The sequence below is a fragment of the Delphinus delphis genome, chromosome 9 (assembly GCF_949987515.2).
Source record: "Delphinus delphis chromosome 9, mDelDel1.2, whole genome shotgun sequence".
Classification (NCBI taxonomy): Eukaryota; Metazoa; Chordata; class Mammalia; order Artiodactyla; family Delphinidae; genus Delphinus; species Delphinus delphis.
In genome coordinates, this window is record NC_082691.1 from 52,707,891 (window position 1) to 52,731,437 (window position 23,547).

Genomic DNA, 23,547 nt, shown 5'->3' on the forward strand with positions numbered 1-23,547 from the left:
CTCGCGCCCGTCTCTGGAGCTCCTTTAAGCAGCGTTCTTAATCCCCTCTCCTCGCGCACCAGGAAACAAAGAGGGAAGAAAAAGTCTCTTACCTCTTCGGCAGGTCCAGACCTTTTTCCGGACTCCCTCCCGGCTAGCCGCGAGGCACCAACCCCCTGCAGGCTGTGTTCACGCCGCCAACCCCAGTCGTCTCCCGGCGCTCCACCGAAGCCCGAGCCTCAACTCCCAGTCCCGCCCGCCCCAGCGGGTGAGCAGACAAGCCTCTCGGCCTGGTGAGTGGTGGTCGGCACCGACCCTCTGTGCGGGAATCTCTCCGCTTTGCCCTCCGCACCCCTGTTGCTGTGCTCTCCTCCGCGGCTCCGAAGCTTTCCCCCTCCGCCACCCGCAGTCTCCGCCCGCGAAGGGGCTTCTAGTGTGTGGAAAGCTTTCCTCCTTCACAGCTCCCTCCCACTGGTGCAGGTCCCCTCCCTATTCTTTTGTCTCTGTTTATTCTGTTTTCTTTTGCCCTACCCAGGTACGTGGGGGGTTTCTTGCCTTTTGGGAGGTCTGAGGTCTTCTGCCAGCGTTCAGTAGGTGTTCTGTAGGAGTTGTTCCACGTGTGGATGTATTTCTGGTGTATCTGTGGGGAGGAGGGTGATCTCCGCGTTTTACTCTTCCGCCATCTTCCCCAGTAATCGGAGATAATTTTTAAAAAGAGACCTAACTCCCAGAATTTCAAGAAGACTGCAGCCTTGGATTTTCTCCCATTGTACCAAACTCATCCAGATCAGTAAGCAAACGCATGCTAGGCCGGTGCCTGTAAGAGGTGCGGTGGTTTTAACACAAGACTGCATATGATTTGAAACACCTCCCATCAATAGGCCTAATTCCCCTCCCTTTAAATATTGGGCTGGTCTTAGTGACTTGCTTCTAAGTAAGAGTAGGTAGCAGAAATGATTCTGTGTGGCTTTCGAGGCTAATTCATCAAAGGTGATACAGCTTCTACCTGGCTGTCTCTCTTGAGGTGTATTCCTTTGGAGCGTGGAAACCACCATGCCAGGGAAACCCCAGAGAGAGAGCATGTAGAGACAAACAGGAGATGCCTGTGGAGAGCCAGCAGTTCCGGCCGCCAGCCATTCAGGTCTTCCCAGCCCATGAGCCAGATACAGGAGCACAGGAGCCCTTGATTTGGCTCCAAGCCCAGCGACCGCCGAGATCTCGAGCCAGAACTACCCAAACAGGCTGATCCCGAATGCTGGATCCACAGAAACCAAGAAAGAGAACACAACTGAATACTGTTTTTAGGCTACCAGTTTGGGGGGTGATTTGTTTCACAATAGATAAGTAGAAATATTTTGGTACCTAGAAGTGAGCCACTGCCATAACAAAACTTAAAAACATGCAGCAGCGGTTCAGGGCCTGGGTAGAGGGTGGACATTGGAAGAGCTTTGAAGAGGCTGTTAGAGAGGAATTAAAGGAAAGCGAGGAAGGTGTGTTGGAAGCTGGAGGAAAGGATTCCCTGGTTATGAAATGGTGGAAAGTCTAGGAATACTTTCACCAGTGGTAACATGGAAAATAGAAAATGTACGTAATAAACTCATGATCCAGTAGGATTTCCAGGAAGAATGTTCAAGGCGACCTGATTCTTCCAGCTGCCCATAGGAAATACGAGAGGAAAAAGACGAGCTAAAGAAAGAATTGTTAACTATAAAAGAGCCAAGACTTTGGGTGTTCAAAAAATAAAACTATTCCTCAGTTTCATCTTCTCCAGATGGCAAATGCAGCTAAAATTAAAATATGTAATTTCTATCTAAAGATGAAGGTGAAGAACCCTTTAAGACCTCAGCCAGATTTGAGGTAGTGCTGCATAGATTCTTTCAGACCATCAAAAGACCCTCGAAAGATATGAAAGGCATGCCTTTTAGATGTCTCCGTTAAACAGAAGTGCTTATAAAAATCTTAAGGGCACAGTCCTGCAGTAGCCTTAGAGGAAGTCTAAGGTAGAGAAAAGCTTATCTTGAGATTTGAGATAAGCTTTGGATGGATTCGATGTTTGTTTAATGGAGTGAATCCTAACAAGATTGATGAGAAACAAAATATTAAGGAGACTTGTACTAACGAAAACATTGTCAGCTCAGACTAAGAGGGACAGAGGGTATAAAATGAACAGAGGTTTTTGGAATCCCAAAATTCTATGGGAAAGAAGCAGACTGAGAAAACTACACAGCTATATATCTTGTGCCCAAGATAGCAAACAGAGGCCCCTTCCCTTCCCATCCCAGATCGTCTCTGCATTGTGGGGATATGGGAGACACACACATCCAAGCTCCGTTTCTACCCCATGCAAACAGCTGCCTCTTGCCTATTCTCTAGTGTGGGCTCAGAAGGTGGGGCATGACCCCAGGCTTCCCAACAAATCCTCTGCCCGACCAAGCGGAGCAGAGGGTAGAGGGAAGACTTGAGAGGGAGGAAAATAGACTGGTTAAGAGGTTATGCATCTAAACTTCCCTAGAGCGATCATCACCATGGATGACCGTCAGAATCACTTCAGGAGATTTTTAAAAGTACACATACCTGGGGCTTCCCTGGTGGCGCAGTGGTTGAGAGTCTGCCTGCCGATGCAGGGGAGACGGGTTCATGCCCCAGTCTGGGAAGATCCCACATGCCGCAGAGCGGCTGGGCCCGTGAGCCATGGCTGCTGAGCCTACGTGTCCAGAGCCTGTACTCCGCAACGGTAGAGGCCACAACAGTGAGAGGCCCGTGTACAGAAAAAAAAAAAAAAAAAAGTACACACACCTGGACTGCCACCCCTGTGGCTGCGATTCAGGAGAAATGTTCAGAAAGCTCCCCAGGTGATTTTGGTAGTCAGCCAAGTGTAGGAACTGCTTCAGTGAACTCCTTGAGGAGATCTTTTCCTCTGTGGTTTCCCTTTCTCCCATAGAGCCGGGCCATACCTTGTATATAATTGCATGTCATAGCATTTAGTATACGTGTAGTATATTCACATTGTTTGCAGGCTTCTAAACCCTTTCTTAGGATGGTAAACTTGTTTAATCTGTATTTATCCTTTAATCATTGATTTATCTAAAAAAACCCACTGTTAAACGTCTGTGCCTCGGTCACCATTTTCAGGCTTGAGGAGATAGAGATTGTAAAAAGGCCTGTATTGTTACTATTTCCAAAGTGATGTGGGAACATGGAAGAAGGAGAAACTGTTTTGAGGGGGAATTCTGGGATGTTTCGCAACAGAGATAGTTTTGGAACAGGGCTTTAAAAGGATTAATGGGAACTTGTTTGCTCGAAAAATGGGAAAGGGCATTCCAATCAGATGGAACAGTGTGTGCAAAAGAACAGGGGCACGTAGAGGTCTGGGATATCCAGGGATCAATGGGAAGTTTAGGACTTGTGCGTGGAGAGGTACGGGATGAGCCTGGGGAGAAAGAGGTCAAGAAGCAATGCTGTGCTGGAAAACAGGCTCTCTTTCAAAAACAAAACAAAAAACAGCAACAAAAAACAAAACAAAACAAACCCCAAACCAAAACCAAAATCAAAACCACAAAGGAAAAAAAAAAACCCTGATATGTAGAGTTTGCCAATTTCTGTGGTGTAAATACTCCCATCTGATTTCAAGTTATTAACGATTTAAGAACTGGCTCACAAAATTCCTAGGTATACAGTTGGTTCTGGTGGCCTGGTAGCAGCTAGTTCCAGCACATGACTAACAGGAGGCAGATCCTTTAATTCCAAGAGATGTGCTGAAACAATTTTTTGCCCTTCCCCTTACGATGTCTGCTTCCACAGGATCAGAGTAGAGTGGGCAGATGAAATGCCCCATGGACCTGAAAACTCACAGTGGCTAATTCTCAGCCTCCTATTGCCCACCGGCAGTGCCCTTAGACCCAGGCAAGAGGGAGCTCTGTTTTGGTTCCCATGTTTAAAGGGCCTGGCTCTGATCCTCGGCAGGCATAGCCCTCCTCCGGAGAATGAGGAATCCATGGTGCCATGCCCAACAGGAGCCAATCTCCCCCACTTCTATTCAGTCTCCAGATACCTGGGACCCTGGAATCCTCTCTGCAATTGGAGTCTTCCCCAAAAACCCCCTCCATAAGTGTATGCAGCTGATACCCGCGGGCTGGCCAAGGAGGGGCTGTTTGCCACAGGTTCGGACAGAGTGTGGATGCGGAGGGCAGGGCGGGGTGCCCACACATATGTATGCTACACGCCGCCAAGTTTTGGTGAACTTAGAGGAGTCTGAGAGTTCTAAGTGCAACCCTGGCTTTTCTAGGTCATTATGAAGACATATTTGTCAAGGTAAAATAATAGAATTTATTTAACATTTTGTCAGCTGGATTTATAGTTTGAAATATTTAGCTATGTGGTACATGGGCTTCCATTTTGGCTCTGTCCTGGGCCTGGCAACTCTCAGGGGTGGTCCTGGCCTAACCCCATTACCAGGGCGCATTCTAAGCCAAGGTAAGCAAACAACAGCCCCCGGGCAAATCCCTGCCCACTGCCCGTTTTTATACAGGCTGCGAGCTACAAATAGGTTTTACTTTTAAAATAGCTTTTAAAAATCAAGAGCAAAATATTTCATGACCTGTGAAAATTATGAAATTCAAGCTTCAGTGCCCCAGAAATTGTTTAATTGGAACACAGCCATGCTCATTCATTTATATATTGGGCATGGCTGCTTTCACACTCTGACAGTAGAGTGAGTCGTTTTGACAGAGACTGTATGGCTCAGAAAGCTGGATCTATTTACTATCTGGCTCTTACAGCAAGTTTGCGTGCCTGCTCCCCGGAGGAGCAGACAGACAGGAGGAAGGCAAGAGGCTAGCAGTTCTCACGCGAGGTGCACGAGAGAAACACCTGTTGAGCTCCCAAACAGACCGGTGCCAGGGACCCACCCTCAGTATTTCTCGAAGGAATTGGTCTGGGGTGGAGGTGTTTTCAAAACTTCCCCATGATTCTAATGAGAGCCGGGGCTGCTAGCTGCTGGGCTAAGGGGATTGGATACCAGAGGGTTTGGATTTCCCCAATGTTGGGCAGAATAAGGGACTTTGTGCCTGCTTGCCCCAGGGATCCGCAAGGTACCCAGTTATTCGATTTGTTTGAAGATGGCGAGAGGGAAGAGAGTCATTGTTTCACACTGTAGTAGGATGTATAAGCTAAGTTGCATTTGAACCTAAATCCTTGAACCGCTGCTTCAAACATATGTCCCTGGATGTCCCCAGCATTGTCTGCATCTGTCAGGCAGGCACACCTTCGCCAGGACCCCCGCTGGGTCACTTCTCAGGATACACTCCAACTGGGAACCCTTACCCCATCTTTGCAGCATGCCCTCCGTAATTATTGGTGGTCTCACAGGGAAGGAGAAAAAAGACGACTCTATCAGAATCCCATTCTCCACCGGCACAGTCAGCACCATTGGCAGAGGCTGGCTCTGGGGCTGCAAGGCTGCTCCGAGCTATTATTGTGCCTGGCTCTCTCTCAGCATGACTCAACGCAGACAATATAGCACACCGAGAGCATGGGGGATGAACAGTAAATACGAAGCCTTGGATTTTTTTTTAATCTTGTCAGTTTTCTCCTGATTTGTGTCCTTTATCCTAGCCCCCTCTGCTGTATAAGCTTCTCAAAGCTAATGCCCATAACGCCACCACCCACTGGTAGCAGCAGGCTGCTGGGCCACGGCGGGGTCCTCATGGCGGAGCTTTACAATGCCCGCCATTCTTCAGCGACGGTACGCGTTAACCTAGTGGCACCGGGTTGCTCCGACACCTTCCCCTCTGGTTTCTCTTTCCTCTGGGGGCCAATGGCAAGGCTGGGAGTACCGCCCTCCTGACTCTAACTGCTTGCCTCTGCGAGCACACACCACATGCTCCAAGCTGGCAGAGCTGGAACAACGGCCCTGCTGAAAAAGAGCAAGGCGACCCTGGGCAATTATGGAGCTGAGAGTTGACTGTCATCTCTACTTCCACATTAAAAAAGTTAGAACTATTTCTTCAAGCTATTTCTTTGGCCTCTGGTAGATACCAGCCCTCCACCTCCTCTCTTTTCTCAAGAGCTAGTGGGATTAAATCAACCCAGGGATGCGGTCAAGCCCACCGCCGAGGCTGCTGGAAATGATGTCAGCAATGGGCATCTGCGCTACTGTCACTGAAGTGGGACGATGGCATACATTTTGCTCCCTTGAAACAGCTCCAAGGAACAAGTTATGCTTTTGACATCTTTCTAGTTCTAATCAGTTTCCAGGGTCACTTGTGGCTCCCATTTAAGAAATGTGCCTGTTATCTCTACCTTGGCTACCACGACATCTGCCTCTACGCCATCTCCTATCTCAGAATCCACTGGTGGTGGCAGGGCTGTGTGGAAGTGCACGTGCCTTTGGCATAGGTGACTTGCTGCTTTAGGGGAGACAGCAGGGGCTGGTGGAGGCTGGAGATGCGGTGGCTCTCATGAGCTTTTGTGGAATGCAATATACATCAACTGAGAACACTTACATTCGGTTCTGTGAGTGTCAGCTTGTGAGGGCTTCCAAACTAGGAAATCACAGAGGTTATAGGAAAGGAGCAAGGGAAGGGAAACCTGAGGTGGGTGCTGCTGGGGTGAGGGTCTGTGCAGGGGGTCGTAGGTCTTCTTAACATGAGATATGAATTTTGATTTTTACCTTCAAGGAGAAACATTTTAAAATCACCAAATAGCATATCTAGAAGTTGATGACTGTATCTGGTATGAACTTTATTATCCATTGATGGGGCTTTGTTTGGGGTTATGAAGCTGACAGATCCGACAAGAAGAGGTGATGATAGAAATGAAACTGGCCTCCCCAAGTGGCACTGTCCATCCCAGCGCGGCTCCCAGCAGTGCTGGGTCAGGTGCAGGCGCCCACTAGGCCGTGTTCAGGGAAATGTGCTCAGCTCCGAGAACACTAACGCTTCTGGCAGAATGTCAGCGTGCTCAGGCTTTGATTTGTGTTCAATGGAGGGTAACCTACTCACCTCATCTTAGTATATGTGCAAAAAAAAAAAAAAAAAAGAGAGAGGAAGAGGCAATAAAAGATACTAGTAAGATTGTCATTAAACAAAACCAGATTGGCTCCAATGCACAGAACATGTGGTGAATGTCAGTAAGGACCTGGGGGAATTGTGAAGATCTTGGAGCTCACAAGATTTGTTTTGCACAACCTCTAGTCCTTTACCTGCATTCGGCATAGCAAATCAAGCAGAGGGAGGGTTTAACAAATTTCTGGAACATGCCAGCTAACTCACTCCTTCCCACATCCAAGAGCATTGTGTGTTTGGTCTCTTGTTTGCATTCTTTTTTTTTTTTTTTTTTTTTTTGCGGTATACGCGCTTCTCACTGTTGTGGCCTCTCCCGTTGCAGAGCAACAGGCTCCGGACGCGCAGGCTCAGCGGCCACGGCTCACGGGCCCAGCCGCTCCGCGGCATGTGGGATCTTCCCGGACCAGGGCACGAACCCGTGTCCCCTGCATTGGCAGGCGGACTCTCAACCACTGCGCCACCAGGTAAGCCCCTCTTGTTTGCATTCTTTAAGAATGGTTGTGTCTAAGAGTTTTTAAGACAGTGTTTCTTTGATGGAGTATATGGTGTTATTTGGTACCCACCAAGAAGATGTAACAAGAAAATGTACAGAGATTCTGCTATACTTTATTCCATATCATGTTACAAGAAAACGACAGTGACAGCTGACAAACCATTACGTCTTTCATAATACAGACAAATTACAATTGGTAACAAATATGCAACATGTATTATTCCATTCTCCTTACTATGTGTCATTTTGAAGTATAATAATTTTCTGAATAATGCTAGCTCATTTCTTAGGTACCAACCCCCTGTTAGAAAGTACACATCTCAGTGTATCATACAAAAAAAAGATAAAAGAAAAATTTTTTAAATCCACTCCCAACTAGAGAGAATGTAGATTTTGTATGTGCCTCTAAAATATGCTGCTGTAGGAAGGGAATGAGAATAGGAGATTGCTTATTTTATTTGAATTTTGTTTGGTTTGGTTTTTGGTGTATGAGAAAATTGCAAGGCAGTAACTTATATGGTTTCCTCTGCCTACAAGCTGGTAAGGGAGATAAGAGTTATATGCAATTATGCAGCATATTCCTATGTATAGGGGCAGGCAATAATCTACCCCAGTATGTACAGCCTAAACATCCTCTTATATAACAAAGATTACAAAACCAGTAATATTCACAGATGATTATCTTGTATAGACGCATTACCTAGGGTATTGATTACACTGGCTATCATGTACACACTGAGGAAAGGATACCAAGAGACCTTGCTTTCTCCACAAGCCTGGAGGATCCTCTGGAAACTCTTCTCGTCACCCTTGGGAGGTAGAAATAGCTTCTCATCCTTGTGTCAGGGGACGGACAGCCACTCCCGCCTTATGCCCCCGTTTTTTTTATCTGAGCACTGCAAACATTTTTTTTTCATGTCCTATGTATCTTGTATTTATTTTTAAGTCAACCGAACTCTTCCTTTAAGAAAATGGACATGAAGTCCCAAGTTGCCTTTCAAAATACTATGTGTGCAGTGACGTCACACGGATACAGCTACCATGCTAACGTGTTCTAACTATTCCAGCTGTTTGAATTCAAGCTACTCCTTCATATAAAAATAATCTCACAAAACATTCCAGTGCTTTCTCAATAGAATAGTAAATCTGTTCATGAACACAGTCTGTAGTGATTTTCATGGCTGTCCTCAGCGAGAGGAGGGAAAAAAAAAGAAGGTGTTCGCAAATGGGAGAGGAAAGAGAGAGACAAAGTAAACTTTGATGTTCTGCACCAATGGCAAGCATGGGGAACCTAAAACCTCCTAAATGAGACCCTTCTGAGACATATGTCTCTGTAATAAAACAGATTTACCCCCCCACTGAGAAGTATTACGTTTCATTTCCCAAGAGAAGCTGCCAATGACGGGGGCATATATCTCTGAATAACTCTAACATTTCTAATTGAAGTCTTTAAACATTAAATATTTTCAAAATTTCAAGTTAGAAAGCTTATTACATAGCAAGACTGAATCATCATCAGCCCTTGGTTTAAACTTCATTAAGTACAAAAGTTATGCCTCTCCCCCAAATGAATAATTCAAAATAAATCACAGGAAAGGCCGTTTTTTGATTGCACGTAAAGTTTTCTCTCCACATTTACTTTAAGAAATCCTAATGTAAATACATGTTAAATCAAAATACCTCTAAAGACTGCCAAAGAGTTGGAATGTATGAAAGGAGAATGGGAAGTATTTCTAGGTAGTGAACAGTAAGCATTCTGGCCTTGGATAACTTTTCCACTCTTTAAAATCAATCAGTAAATAATTCCTCGCTTAGCACTTAGAAGCTTACAATGAATACTACTTGGGACAAGATGGATTGTGACCTGACATCTATACTCACACCCCACTCCAGGGGAAGTACTGTTTTAATGTTTAGAAATTCTGGGTCCAATTTCCTAGGTATACTGGGTGACTATAGAAAAGCCTTTCCTTCACCTGACTCTCAGGGAAAGTTTTTGTCAAACTGGCTCATAATTCCTACTCTTGATCCTAGAAAGTGCGACACGTTTCAAGTTCTCAGCCTCTCCTCCTCTCTACTAGGAAATGTAAAACAATGTACACGAAGGTATTTCCATAAGAACTGGTGTCCTCAGGAGCTAGGTTTCATGCTCGAGATGAAGTTTCCTAGCTGCCCCAGTGTTATTTGGGGTCTGCAGTGAGGCCTGCCCCACCGGGAACAGACCTGCGCCAGGCAGCTCTCCCTCTGGATCAAAGCACGCGCATGCCTAATCCACCTTCCCCTCCACGTCACATACTCGCCTTCATCCTCCAAGGTCTCTCTCTCCTAAACAAGGGAAGCCGGGCCTTTCCTTTTTCCCTTTTCCATCTTTAAAGCAAGACTCCTGCCTTGTTTCTAAAACCTGCGTCCGAACAGTTATTCCTGGAGACTGCTTAAAGTTAGGGTACCCAATGATGCCTTCCAATTAGCCTGGAATGTTTAGAAAAATGTAGTTCAAAGGTGTTTTGGTGTAAATGAGCAAATTTCAAACTCCGGATAGCTTTGTAATTTGCTTTTTAAATGTTGACTAGTAAAGACAGCATTCAGGGCTCATCTAGCAGATACAATTCTTTTGCACCCGTGCTTTAAACAAACATTCTGTTCCTCACTCTTTTCACCATTTAGAAAATACTCACAAAGCGTAACAAAGTGGATGGAAAAAAATAAGATGTTGACAAGACCCAGAAAGCATTTAAAAAGCTACCTCAATTTCTAGAGGTTCAAAAGGAAGTGATTTATCCCTGTCTTTGTTCTTAATGCTTCATATTTGTTTCTTCACTTCCAACCTGCTCGGAGAACAGTCATGCTATGTGGCTTGAAAATGCTAAGCAGATTCTGATATCCTATATAAGTGTGCAGTTATTTCCAAGAAAAAAAAACAGAACAAAAACACACATTTGCCAGTGTCCTTAAAGAGACAAGTGGGGTCCCATGGCCAGGGACCAAGGTGTCAAGTCAGTCAGAGAACATGGGTGTTTTTTTAGCTATAGTTTTCCTTCCTGGTGGTTGCAAAATGTGCATTGCTCTCAAAGAAAACACACATTGTTTTATGCCACTATGTGGCTTTCAAGTACAGACATTACTGAAGAAGTGTGAACACTGAGTGTGTTGTCTTAATGTATTTAAGACATGGCTGGTGAAAGCATAAAAACCTCTACAGAGACGCCGTGGTGCAGAGGGAAATCAAAAAAAGCAAACACAAAAGACTGAGAAGAATACATGCCATGTATCAGTAAGCAAAACTTAATCTTCACATAGTTCTTGGAAATCACAAGGTATCCAAATGCGTGCAAGGTTTTAAATAAATTGCAGAGAAAACAGGTCTTGCCAGCTTCAATTTTCTTGTAAGTGAAATCCACCACAGGGAGTGAAAGGAGACTGATCCGTGATTCCCTTCGTATTATTGGCCACTTCATTAATGGTTTTTTTTCCTTCCCAGAATGATGACAACTTAATCCTGGAAGGAGGAAAAGAGAAAATTGTTATATGTTAAAAACAAAACAACCAGAAAAACCTTACATCATTCATTTTTCCTAAATTACATGAGACATCAGAATTGGTCAGGCCAAAGTGAGCCTATCCATTCTTTCCACAGTGGCCTCGAGCACACATGTTGGAAGCAGAGCAGTCTCCTTAACCAAAACAGTCCTTATAATACGATAAACAAATGCTCTGATTGCATTTTCTACTGTTAAAATAATTTAACTCCATGAATTTAAATGGTCTAACCTCCTCTTGGATTATTTAGAGAAAAAGAAATTCAGCAAATTTCCTTCCCCAAATCATTAGCACTAATACTGGTCTTAATTAAATGCCTGTAGCATCATACAGACCATTAAAAGGATGTATCGTGTTCATTTTTATGAACATGAAATAGAAAAATGGATCACATACATGTTTTTAAAAAAATCCAGCTGTATATCATTCCACAGTGCCGATTATCAGACCTAGTTTCAGCAGAATGAAAATTGGCCCGCGTGACCTGAATTGCCAACCTCTTCCCAACATCCTGCATACAACTGTGCATTTCCGATGATGCCTGCTTAAATTCGGTAACTACTTCCATGTGAACGGTTCAAGAAGAAAGAAGGAATGTTCACTCTGCTTCTCTCTCCGTTTCTTTTTTGGCCCTTAAGCATTTTCATTGAGTTTCTAGGATGGGAAAATAATGTCTTGCCAGGAAGGGTGAAAAGAAACACTGTCAGGGTCAAGTCGCACAGCCCAGAGATTCGATCCATCAGCTCCACTGAATCCCAGAACCAACTCATTATCTCAGTTTAGAAGCTTGAGGTCACTGAGGCCTGGTCAGGCCTGCTTGTCCCCTTCCACACTGCCACACAGGCATGTTCTCTGGCAGACAGGGAACAGTGGTCTTTTGTCAAGACTTTGCAGTGCAGTTGCCCTACTGCTGCCCTTGAAGGCTAGGGTACCAAGCACATCACCCCTGAATGGCACTACCTTGACCAAGGGAGCAACAAGTTCCAATCTTACAGTTAAGAACCATTAAAACAGCATCCTCTCCACCCTCTAACTCATTTCCCCCACTTACTATGATGATTTTTGGAAGGTTAACCTTCCACCCTTTTTTAAAAAATTGAGGCTAAATTCATATAACACAAAATTAACCATTTTAAAGCATATAATTAACTGGCATTTAGTGCATTCACAGTGTTGTGCAACCATCACTTCTGTCTAATTCCAAAACATTTCTATCATCCCCAAAGGAGACTTATATCCTTTATTTACATATCTTATATCCTTCATTCTCATTCTTCTCTTGCTCCAGGCTCCTTGGCAACAGTGAATCTGCTTTCTTGTCTCTGTGTATGAAATATCCATTCATGAGTTGATGTATATTTGGGTTATTTTCACCTTTTGGCTATTGTGAATAGTGCTGCTATGAACATTAATGTACAAATATTTGTCTGAGTACCTGTTTTCAATTCTTTTGGGTAACACTTGGTAGTGGAATTGCTGGGTCATATGGTGATTGTTTAATTTTCTGAGGAACTAGCAATCCATTTTCCACAGTGGCTGCACCATTTTATAATCCCCCCAGCAATATACAAATGTTCTAATTTCTCTACACCTTTGCAAACGTTTGTTATTTTCTGGTTTTTTGTTTTTGTTTTTTCTTGATCATAGATAGCCTAGTGGGTATGAACTGGTATGGCACTGTGATTTTGATTCACATTCCCCTAATAATTAGTGATGTTTGAGCTTGTTGGCCATTTGTATATTTTACTTGAAGAAATATCTATCCAAGTCCTTTGCCCAGTTTTAAATTGGATTGTCTGTTGAGTTGTAGGAGTTTCTTTTAAAAATATATTTTGGATATTAATCCCTTGATTTGCAAATATTTACTCCCATTCTGTGGGCTGCCTTTTCACTGTATTGATAGTGTCCTTTGATGCACAATTTTAATTTTGATGACGTCCAATTTATCCATATTTTTCTTTTGTTTCTTGTGGGTTTTGTGTCACAAAGTTATGAAGATTTTCCCCTATTGTTTTCTTCTAAGAGATGCCAGCTTTTCCAGGAAGCCTGCCCACCCTGGCCAAACAGGAGTCAGGGTTTGTCCTGACATCTGCTTGCCTAGACACAGAGTTCCTACAGCCACGCCCGCATGAACTAGTCATTGCCTGGCTCTCCTCCACTCCACCACTTTAATCAGTAGGATGCAGACCTGGCACCCAAGCCTGACCTTTCTGAACTACAGACTTCATGTAGTCCCTGTGGTCTGAGGGCGTTTGCTGTGAGGGAGCATGTAGGGTGGCAGGTGATTATATTCTTGATTAATCTTGGTTTTGTTCGCCATTGTGTCTCTAGAGCATAGCCCAGACCTAGCTCAGGTAGTCAGTAGACAGTTGTGGAATGAACAGGAAGGGGAAAGGTAGAATCTGAGAACTTGGGAGTGGAGTATGTTCTCAGATGTTATTCCCTCCTGGCATGGTGACCAAGGGCAAATGCTGTGCCTATGCTCTTGCTGAAAGAGCACAGTGCTGGGAACAGAGGTGGCCATCCACAGATACACTACAGGCTGAGAAAGGTGGGTAAGATTAACACCTTCCTGTAGGTCAAACATTTTTGTTTTAACTCCATGACATTCTATTTGAAAAAACTGATTTGATTTTCAATATATCTGATTTTACGTAACCATATGTGCGCACCATCATCCATGGCATGTTACTCTCCTATTGGGTTGATTTAAGACTTTCTTTTAGTCATTCCTGGTGTTTGTCCTTGCCTTTGCGCTGATTCTTTGGGTGTAATCTCTAGGAGAATCATGATGCCAGTGAGAGCTAGACCCTTTCCCATCTCTGTGAGCAGCTGAGCCCAAACTGTGCCCACTACCCTGCCTAATATTGTTCACCGGCAGCATGGGATGTCCTTTCTTCCTCCTTGGGTGGCATCAGCATCTGTTTCAGTTTTCAAGGACTGCATATGAGGTAGGTGAGTTTACTGCTAGAAAAATTCTTTAAAATCTAAATGTAATCATGCATTTGACAGGTGGGGATATAGGTGGAAGGAGAGGGCACACAACATTCATAGGGAAGCACAAGTATAATAGCAAAATCCTTCCTTACATTTAATTGATTATTAAAATGCACCACACACACAATACAAATGAAACTGAATATAAATTATAAACTGTGTGCACGTCAACTCATGCCATTTATATCTTGCTTTCTGTTTTTACAATGTTCTTTCTCTAGAAATGAATGTTTTAAAGAAGAAATTGGATTTTTATTGATAAAATCCTTATTCAGAAATATCTACATAGAGCTTCTCAGCTATAAATATTAATTAATTGGATTGCTAGTACCCATAATGCAACTTTGTTCTGACCCATGTGCCCTATGAACTAGATATTTTTTGGATTCAATTTTCTTAAAACCAACTGTCAGCATCATGTGATGGAGGAGATGAAAAATGAAAATGAGCAGCCCCGCTGTGCAGGTGGGTGACCTGTGGGAGAGAGTCTGCCTGGTAGGATTTTTACACGAACCATCAGACACAGACCAATTGATTAGATCATCTCATACCCGCCACCAACTAGGCTCAAGAGACTAATTAGAGAGAGTACTGCCTGCGCAGGCACCCCATTGACACCTAATTTGCTCAGCCAAAGCCTTTGGGGAAAATGTATTATCTCTGCAGCTGCACTTCATGCATTTCTGATTTGAGGCATAAGCAAGGAGTGCTTCATCACTCTTTTGAGCAAACTGAATGTAGAAGCCCTTAAGTGCTAAATGCAAGCAAACAGACCCAAATTAAAAATGGGCCAGGCTCTTTCTAATTCCCTCTGTGCTCCCTGTTAAATCTCTATGTGTACACATACACACACACACCCTTACACATACACAAACACACGCAGTTTACACGCCAGTGGGACAACACAGCCCAGTACCCCAGCTCAGGGTGCTTCCATGTAATCAGATGGTCTCTCTTTTGCTGGCCTACTTACCCACTCTCAGGTTTTGTGTTTACTTTTTACTTTTTTAACCCTGCTGCAGCACTGCCCCTCCACAAAGTATTCTTTTTTCTACAGGAAGACTCTGGCCCCCCCCTTTTTTTTTCTCTCTCTAAGCCTCACTGGAGAGAAGTGATTATTTTGCTTCCAAATTAAAGCAACTGTAGGTTTTCTTTCATGGCCTAGATTGTGAACAGGATATTCACCAGGATGTATGTGAAGCTACACATAGGGTAGTGTTGGGTAATCCGCTCATTTCTGTTTGAGGGACTTCTGTGTAAACCTAACAGAAAGGGAAGCAATTTGATGTAAATAAAGCTACCGCCCAGTAGCAAAGACAGTATAGAATTATAAAATAGTTAACCTCTCTTCAAGAAAAACAATGTATATTATTTGACCACCTTTAGCTTTTATCTGTTTCTAACCTAGAATAAAATTAACTCCACATTTCCTTCTTTTCAAATGTGGAACCCAAAAGACCGGTATATAAGGAGGAATTTAAAGACAGGTGTATAATTAATCACATGCTTTAAGAAAAAAAGGAAATAAAAATGAAAAATCCAGACAATATGGAAAAACTAGAGTATCTCTGTGCCAAATCTAGTGGCTAGGGGGAATGAATTTCCTTAATGCTGGAAAAGGAAAAAAAAATAGGACCTGCTGCTATGGTGTGTTTTAGAGTGGACTTAATGATTTTATGCCTTTCCACTCCCATATTGGATGAATTATTTTACCCACGTGTTCTGGTAAATTACAATTCTGCTTTGTAATCTTCATGTTTATCTTATTCTTAAGAATTCGGTGAAGATTCTAGGGGCTCATTTTAGCTGTCTACTTTTGAAATCAGCATTCACAGTTGTCCTAAATTGGGCGTTCAGGTAGTCAGGATTCCAGTGGCCACTGGAGTGACTGTCTTTCTGAAGGTGTATAAAGAGTGGTTGCAGGGGAGATGTTTGAAAATAGTTAAAAAATCAGGGCCTTAACTAACACACATAACCGTTTACAGAATTTATTCTGAGTTGGTGAAAGAAAAAGTCCAGAAAGCTTCTTTTCCCCAAGTATCATATTAATAAGACTTCACTTAAAAGTATCCAGGAAAAAAGAACTACCAGACTGTGTGAGTTTGAGTTTGCTTAAAATACTAATCAATCTTCAGGCAGAATTTGCTACTGTAGAAAATTAAGTCCACATATAAAAGACTGCTAAACCCCAAGCACCTAGGCAACTACAAACCTCTCTGAAGTAAAAATATCATGTATATATACAAATATATACATATATGACACATGTACTCATTTGTATATATAATCAAATTTTATACTGTAGATTTGACATGAATGTTGGACTGAAAATGATACGTTTTAAACTTCATAATGATTTTCAAAAATCTGGGGACGGCTTTATTTCTTCATTTTTCTGTGAGTTTAATTATGTTATGATTTGGCTAGAAATATAGGTTTTCTTTGAGAACATCTGAAATCAGTGTTTTCCAGTTGTTCTGACATTGCATTGAAGCTCCTCGGGGGGTGGGGAGAAATGGGATGAAACAGAACGAAGTAGAAAATTAGTTAAACCTACTTGTTACTTATTTCTGATTTATGATAATCATGCTTCTCCCCCCCCAGAAGAGAATACTTTGAGACCAGCAAGAGAATATTAATTAAAATGAATGCAGAAATAGTCGGGCTTTGTTTTAAGCTTAACAGAAGGTCCATCACTCAAATAGCCCAAATCCTTTAAATTGAAAGCTGTTTGGTAACATCCATATGGGTGCACAATGCACTAATTGCAGCAACTCTGCACATTTTAAGCTTCTTGCCAAAGTGGTGATCATAATTAAAAATTTTTAGGCAAAGCTTTAAGTCTAACATTTCAAAACAAAGCATTTCTTATACAAGGAGACCAACTTAACATATCATTTTAATAATCATCGTTATCAACAAACATTTATTGAAATCCTCGTTAAAGACCAGGCATTATATGATGTATAATTAGCTGTGATTGAAAAGAATCCTCTATTTTAATGGTATGACTGTTTATTAAATCAGATTTATGTAAATATAAAACACTGGTCGTATTTTAATCCACATGTAGATTAAAGGATGGCAAGCCTGGGAGTATGTCCTATCTCAATAAAGGCCAAAAGTGTGCAGGGAAAGTACTGATCTAGGTCTTCTAAGAGCCACCAAGACATATTTTAATCTTTTAAAATATCATATGTATATATATATTCAATCGCACATATAATCACATATATAATCATACATAATATATAAAAATCACACATATCATATACACACATATAATCTAAGGTTTGAAATAGCTCATAGAAATAATTTTAATGACAAAGTTAAGAATAGGAAAGCCTTCACCAAAGTGGCTTATTTTTTTTCAAGGATTTCTTATGTGAAGCTTTATTTGCTCAGCATACCTTTATAATTGACTGGTTCCCAAGTGGGTATAAGTTAATTAAATAGAATTCTGCCCTTTCACCTTCCTTATATATTACAGTCCTACTAAACTATATTTAAATAAACCAAAGTCATGTAACTCAGCAGTGTGTGCATTTTTTACAACTTAAAACACACACAAATCTCATAAAACCACTTCTAAGTATTTAGCAGTCAGAGAAACACGAGGGTTCATGTCTGACTTTAATTAAAAGATCTGAGAGCAGATGTGACTTCATTTTGGGTGGATTTTTTTCTTTCAAATTAAAAGTTGTCTACTATTACTGTCCAAAGTGTTGAAGCGCAAGAAAATTTCATGCTAAGGGTTTTGAATTCAATACATATGATCATCTACAACTTTAATCTGTCTCATGAACCATGAGACAGAAATTTGCAAAGCTAAGATGACTTTCTGTAGTGAAAACTAGATCACATATGATTGGTAAACAGAGAACAGCGTCAGCATAAACCAGAAGTCGTGTTGGTTCACATGAGAGAATTCGTGCTAATGTTAGTTTTGAGCCACTAAGTCACAGCAGCCATGTGCATGAGACATAAGCACAGTCGTGTGCAAGCTGAAGGGGTCTGCAGTACTGTACATGCTGCCCGCTTACCTCACATATTTCATCTTGGCTTAGTTCGGCCACATGATGCTCTGTCTTGGAATTGTTTATTGTAAGGTTCTCCTAGAGCTCTGCACATTTTGCTGTTTCAGCCAAAATTCGGTAGCCTCAACCCTTCCACCAAACTTATTTCACCTGTAAACTGTGCTAGTATTTTTAGTAGTGTTTTTACTGCTCTTGTGGGTGCCATGTGCTACAGACTGAATGTTTATGTCCCCCCTCAAATTCATATGTTGAAAACTAAACCTAATGTGATGGTATTCTGAGGTGGAACCTTTGGGAGAAGATTAGTTCATAAGGGTGGAGCCCATGTGAATGGGATTAGTGCCCTTATATAAGAGACCCCAGAGAGGTCTCTTGCTCCTTCTTTCATGTTGAGGACACAGCAAGAAGAGGAAGAGGGTCCTCACTAGGCACTAGATCTCCTGGTGCCTTGGTCTTGGACTTCCAAGCCTCAAGAACTGTGAGAAATAAATTTCTATTTATAAGTCACCCCATCTACGGTATTCTGTTAGAGCAGCTCAAACATACTAAAATACTATGTTGAATACAATTTGAGTGGTCTGCCCCTTACTCTATTTCTTCCCATAAACTACAATTTTTACTGTGGTAGTTTGCCAAACACATGTAGGAACACATATGTCATATTATAGCAGAAACACTGATTCTTATGGGGCACAATTTAACACTGTCACAAAGTGACACATTGTGGACACTACCATAGCACATCGTTTCTACCAGGAAATGTCTGCTGACAGCGAGGAAGGTCCAACAAGGTCATGCTGAGGGATTCAAGACATTGGACACCCAGCTAAGCTCCCCACCAACTCTTTCCCGTGTAGCAGCTTCACAATATGAACAGTGCCAATGAACAACAAATCACTGAGGGCTGATTCATGGAAGTTAAGACTCTATCTGCGTGTAAAGTTATCTGAAATGTACTCCCCACAAAATCCTAATAGGCTATTTTAAAGTATTTTGATACTGGTTATCCCATCATAGCAAGTTGCTATATTTCTCTTATACCCAAGATAAGTACGAAAATATGGGATAGTTATGGAACACGTATCATTATGAGAAATAAATAGCAACCTTTTGTGCACATGTAGCATTTTCTCCTATCCCAAGTACATTTCATTTACCCTCTCATTTTTTTTTTTTTCTTGCGGTACACGGGCCTCTCACCACTGTGGCCTCTCCGTTGTGGAGCACAGGCTCCAGACGCGCAGGCTCAGCAGCCATGGCTCCGCGGCAGGTGGGATCTTCCCGGACCGGGGCACGAACCCATGTCCCCTGCATCGGCAGGCGGACTCTCAACCACTGCGCCACCAGGGGCCACCAGGGAAGCCCTAGCCTCTCATTTAAAGAATGTGCCTGGGGGACTTCCCTGGAGGTCCAGTGGTTAAGAATCCGCTCTTCCACTGCAGAGGGCGTGGGTTCGATCCCTGGTTGGGGAACTAAGATCCCGCATGCTGAGAGGTGTGGCCAAAAAAACAAAATAAAATAAATAAATAATGTGCCTGAAAGACAGGACCATAACCTTAAGAGGAGAACAGATTTTATAAACCGGGCTTTTAAAGAAGTTATGATCCTTTCAGTCACTGGTTCAACGTCTCCTGGCATAGCAGCTGTGCGAGGTATATTCCAAGTGTAAGTACCCATAGCATTCACTACAGGAACCACACCTTTACAGCAACTGGGTTGGCCAACTGTCCCAGTTTGACTGAGGGGGTTTCCAGGGTGTGGGACTTTCAATTTTAAAACTTGGGTAAACCAAAAGGAGTTGGTCACCCTTACAGGAACAACAGGGTCGATATGCTGTTCTTTCCAAGTTGATTATAAAAACAGAGCTAGCCAGCTTGGCACTTTACTACATGAACTAAAATATGCTGACGTTCCAATCTCAAATTGTGAGTCACAAAAGTAAGACAAAGGCTCACATCAGGAACGGCAAAAGAAGGCTTCCTTGGTGGCGCAGTGGTTAAGAATCTGCCTTCCAGTGCAGGGGACACGGGTTCGAGCCCTGGGCTGGGAAGATCCCATATGCCGTGGAGCAACTAAGCCCATGTGCAACAAACAGCTACTGAGCCTGCGCTCTAGAGCCCGCGAGCCACAACTACTGAGCCCGTGTGCCACAACTACTGAAGCCCATGCGCCTAGAGCCCGTGGTCCACAAGAGAAGCCACCGCAATGAGAAGCCCGTGCACCACAACGAAGAGTAGCCCCCGCTTGCCCCAACTAGAGAAAGCCCATGCGCAGCAACAAAGACCCAATGCAGCCAAAAATAAATAAATAGATAAATATTTAAAATAAATAAAATGACAAAAGATTTGTTGAAACGATGTTGAGATCTGAGCCTATAGCATTCTCTCCTCCCTCAAAGAATTTGTCACTGATCTTCCCAAATCTGTGCCTTAGGCTTTCCTCTGTAAGTGTTTTATTGACGCCATGGTGGATCACATTCTATTCTAATGAGGCTGCTGGATTCAAGACCATCAACTTGCTCCTCACTGCAGTTCTCAGTTGCACTTCCAATAAATCCATCTGTTTAAATTCACACGTGCCTGCGCACCGTGGCATGAGGGAGACGGCTAAGGCCACCACTCTCAAATGACAAGAGGTGCAAATATCCCCCGAATCTCTGTGCAAATGACACCCCACTCAATGAGCTGTGGCAGAGCCAAACTATCAGCTGGCTTGCCTATTTCAATCCAGGAAAACACTGAACATCTCTTTTTTAAGGAAAGCACAGCATTTAGCAGGGAAGAGGAGACTATTCCAAAGACTGTTAAAGCAAGGTCCCTCCCAGTGGTGGTCTGAAGCTAGCTTGAACTGGCTTGTGAGAGCCCGATGCTAAAATTTTCAGGAATTTTGCAAGCTGTTATTAAACACAGCCACCCTTGAAATTGGCAATGGAAGGAGGTATATTTACACCATGGGATACAGACAATTGACCAATCAGGGCTTTCCTGCTCTTTCTGGAGAGATGGCTGCTAAATATTTACCAGCGCACCACTGCCGTCCTCAGGAGCCTCAAGAGTTTGGAAGGGGACCACAGGACAACAGCAACCTCTAAGTCAAAATGGAGAATGGAAGTGTTATTCTAGAGGTACCAATGCAGTGAGGAAGAACTGGGCTTTGAAAGATAAATAAAAGTTCAATGTGTAGAAAGGAGGAAGGAGGGCATTCTCGAATAGCCTAGGGCTCTGAGAAGCAGTGAGTGGCCAGTGGGGCAGGCACATATTTGGAGGTCAGGAAACAAAGTGCAGGGGAAGCTGACAGGGTAGGGGAGGCTGGTGGAGTGGAGGGCCTTACGTGCCCTGCTTAGGGTTTGGGGCTTTATTCTGTATGTAGTGAGGAGGTCTTCGAGGCTTTTAAGCAGGGGAGTCGCCAGGGCAATCCCCAACCAAGGGCAGTTGTGTGCTTTCCACACAGATGAAGTCACAGCTGCCTCTGTGAAATCTGTGGGTAAACAGTTGTTTTTTTCAGGATGACATCAAATGAGATAATGCAGCAGGTTCTTCGAATGTCTTGTGACTGCTCACAAAGCACCAGATTTTGCAGCACTTAATGTGGAAAGGTCTTATTCTGCCCGTGAGAAATATCTAGAGTGTCCTGGACTCAGGATGACACAGAAACTAAGCTTCTTCCCCAGGACTGCAATTTTCAAAACGTAGCCCGTGGGGAGAATTTGGACATTTTCATGCACCAGAAAGATGCCTTAGGTCCTTGATAAATTGCCTGTTCACTTGAGTCTCTATATTTGTCTACACATTTAAAAGGAAAAGGAAAAGAATATGCACTAACTCTGAGGTCTACTACTCTGCTGACCTTTATAAGTCAAACATGATTTACTGTTTTTGATTAGCACACAACCTCAGACAGGCTTTCAAATTGTGGCGTTTAGAATTCTAAAATACTGTCAAATCTTTTAAAGAGCAACTGCAATAAATTCGAAAACGTCATCACGGCACTCTTGTCTTGATTCACTGCGGGTGCATGCTGGGGACTTGGAGTTTCAGCTCCTTAAAAATGTGAAGCCTGTAATGTCCGATGAATAAGACATTCACATCAACACAATTGGTTTCCTCCTGGTATAAAACGATTAAAGTGCCAACAGCTCAGTGGTTTGGTGGCAGAGCAAAGAACAGTGGTTGCAAGCCTGGGGTCCATCTCTCACTTCCACTGGCAACAGAGCTGGAGAATGCAGTGACAGGAGCCAGCACACACCAGGCTCATGGGATTAAGGGATGCTTCACGCTTTTTTAACGTCCGTTTGTGGACGACTGAAACAAAAGCATGGAGTTAAGTGAATCGAGCTCTTACTGTGAGAGACAATGCAATACTCTGTCGCCTTGCCCCAAATCAGAATCCCACCCACAATGTGGTGAGTTGGGAACTGACATCTTCTCTTCCACACCTGTGAGTGGAAGCACATCCCAGAAAGATCTGATTTCCTCTTCACACAGATGCTAAAGAACAAAGTTATGTCTTGTCTGGGTTTATGCTGTTTGTTTTCCAGTCTGTTGGCATTAAAATTGCACCCTAAGCACCTATCACGTCTCATGATGCTCTGTTAAGTCCTTTTCAAAAGATCTGACTTTGAACACGGGGGTCATTAGAAAGAAAGAAAGAAGAAAACCCCAAAACAGATCTAGTGACTTAGTTGCTTCATTGTCATGGGGGGGAAAAATCACCAGTTTTGCTTGAAACATAATAATTAACTATAATGTATACTGCATGAAGTATACAAGTGTGAAAACAAAACAAAACAGCTCATCAGCTCCAATAAGCTGCTTGGTTTTGCTCCTTTTGCAACTCTTGGATTCAGTGGCTCGAATGAGCTGTCACCTACGATGAGCCGGGCCTGCGATGCTAAAATGGAAAAAAACTTTTGTTTTTTAATTAGTAACCTCCCAAGTTTTAGTGCCAGAGTTTATATGGTTCTCATGATCAATTATTAAGCACGTTGGTCCAAGCAGGATGTAAAACTACTCATGCCTGGATTAACATGGTAAAGTTAAATCTCATCTCGTTTAGTACTCTCTTATTAAGAAAAATTCTAACAGGTTGATTTTTAGAGACTGATAATATGCCTGGTAAAATGTAAAGAAGAACACTGCACCTCTTTCTTTCACTCGCTGGGGTGTAGTGTGTTAAGCCTGTCTACATTACTAGAGATGGGTGATTCAGATAAGATGTATCTGAAGCAGACAGGTAGAGGAAAATTACTAAGATTCATGGTGTGCAATCAAGCAAAGAAATAGACTAGAAAATAACTGAAGGCAAGAAGAGCTTTGTGTTAGAACAAGCTCCAAATAAAACTATGCAAACCCTACCAAATCTGGGGAAAATATGCAATCATGGTCACTGTTCAGAGGGCTGTCTTGCTAAGCACACAGATACATCACAGTAATTCCTCTTG

General features: G+C 42.9%; 1 protein-coding gene and 1 long non-coding RNA gene across 5 annotated transcripts in view; one reads left to right on the forward strand and one right to left on the reverse strand.

Moving 5' to 3' along the window:
- LOC138414170 (uncharacterized) overlaps nt 1-7,508 on the forward strand; it is a 114,686-nt gene extending 107,178 nt beyond the window's left edge. The window contains exons 5-6 of the long non-coding RNA XR_011246601.1: nt 104-272; nt 7,366-7,508. This is a non-coding gene — a long non-coding RNA (uncharacterized lncRNA). The remainder of the gene's footprint in view (nt 1-103; nt 273-7,365) is intronic.
- A 127-nt stretch (nt 7,509-7,635) lies between these two features.
- The window catches only part of CDK14 (cyclin dependent kinase 14), a 609,402-nt gene continuing 593,490 nt past the window's right edge, over nt 7,636-23,547 (reverse strand). For all 4 annotated transcript variants that reach the window (XM_060020565.1, XM_060020564.1, XM_060020563.1 and 1 more), the window contains one exon: nt 7,636-11,032. The gene's annotated coding sequence lies outside the window, so the exon portion shown is untranslated. The remainder of the gene's footprint in view (nt 11,033-23,547) is intronic.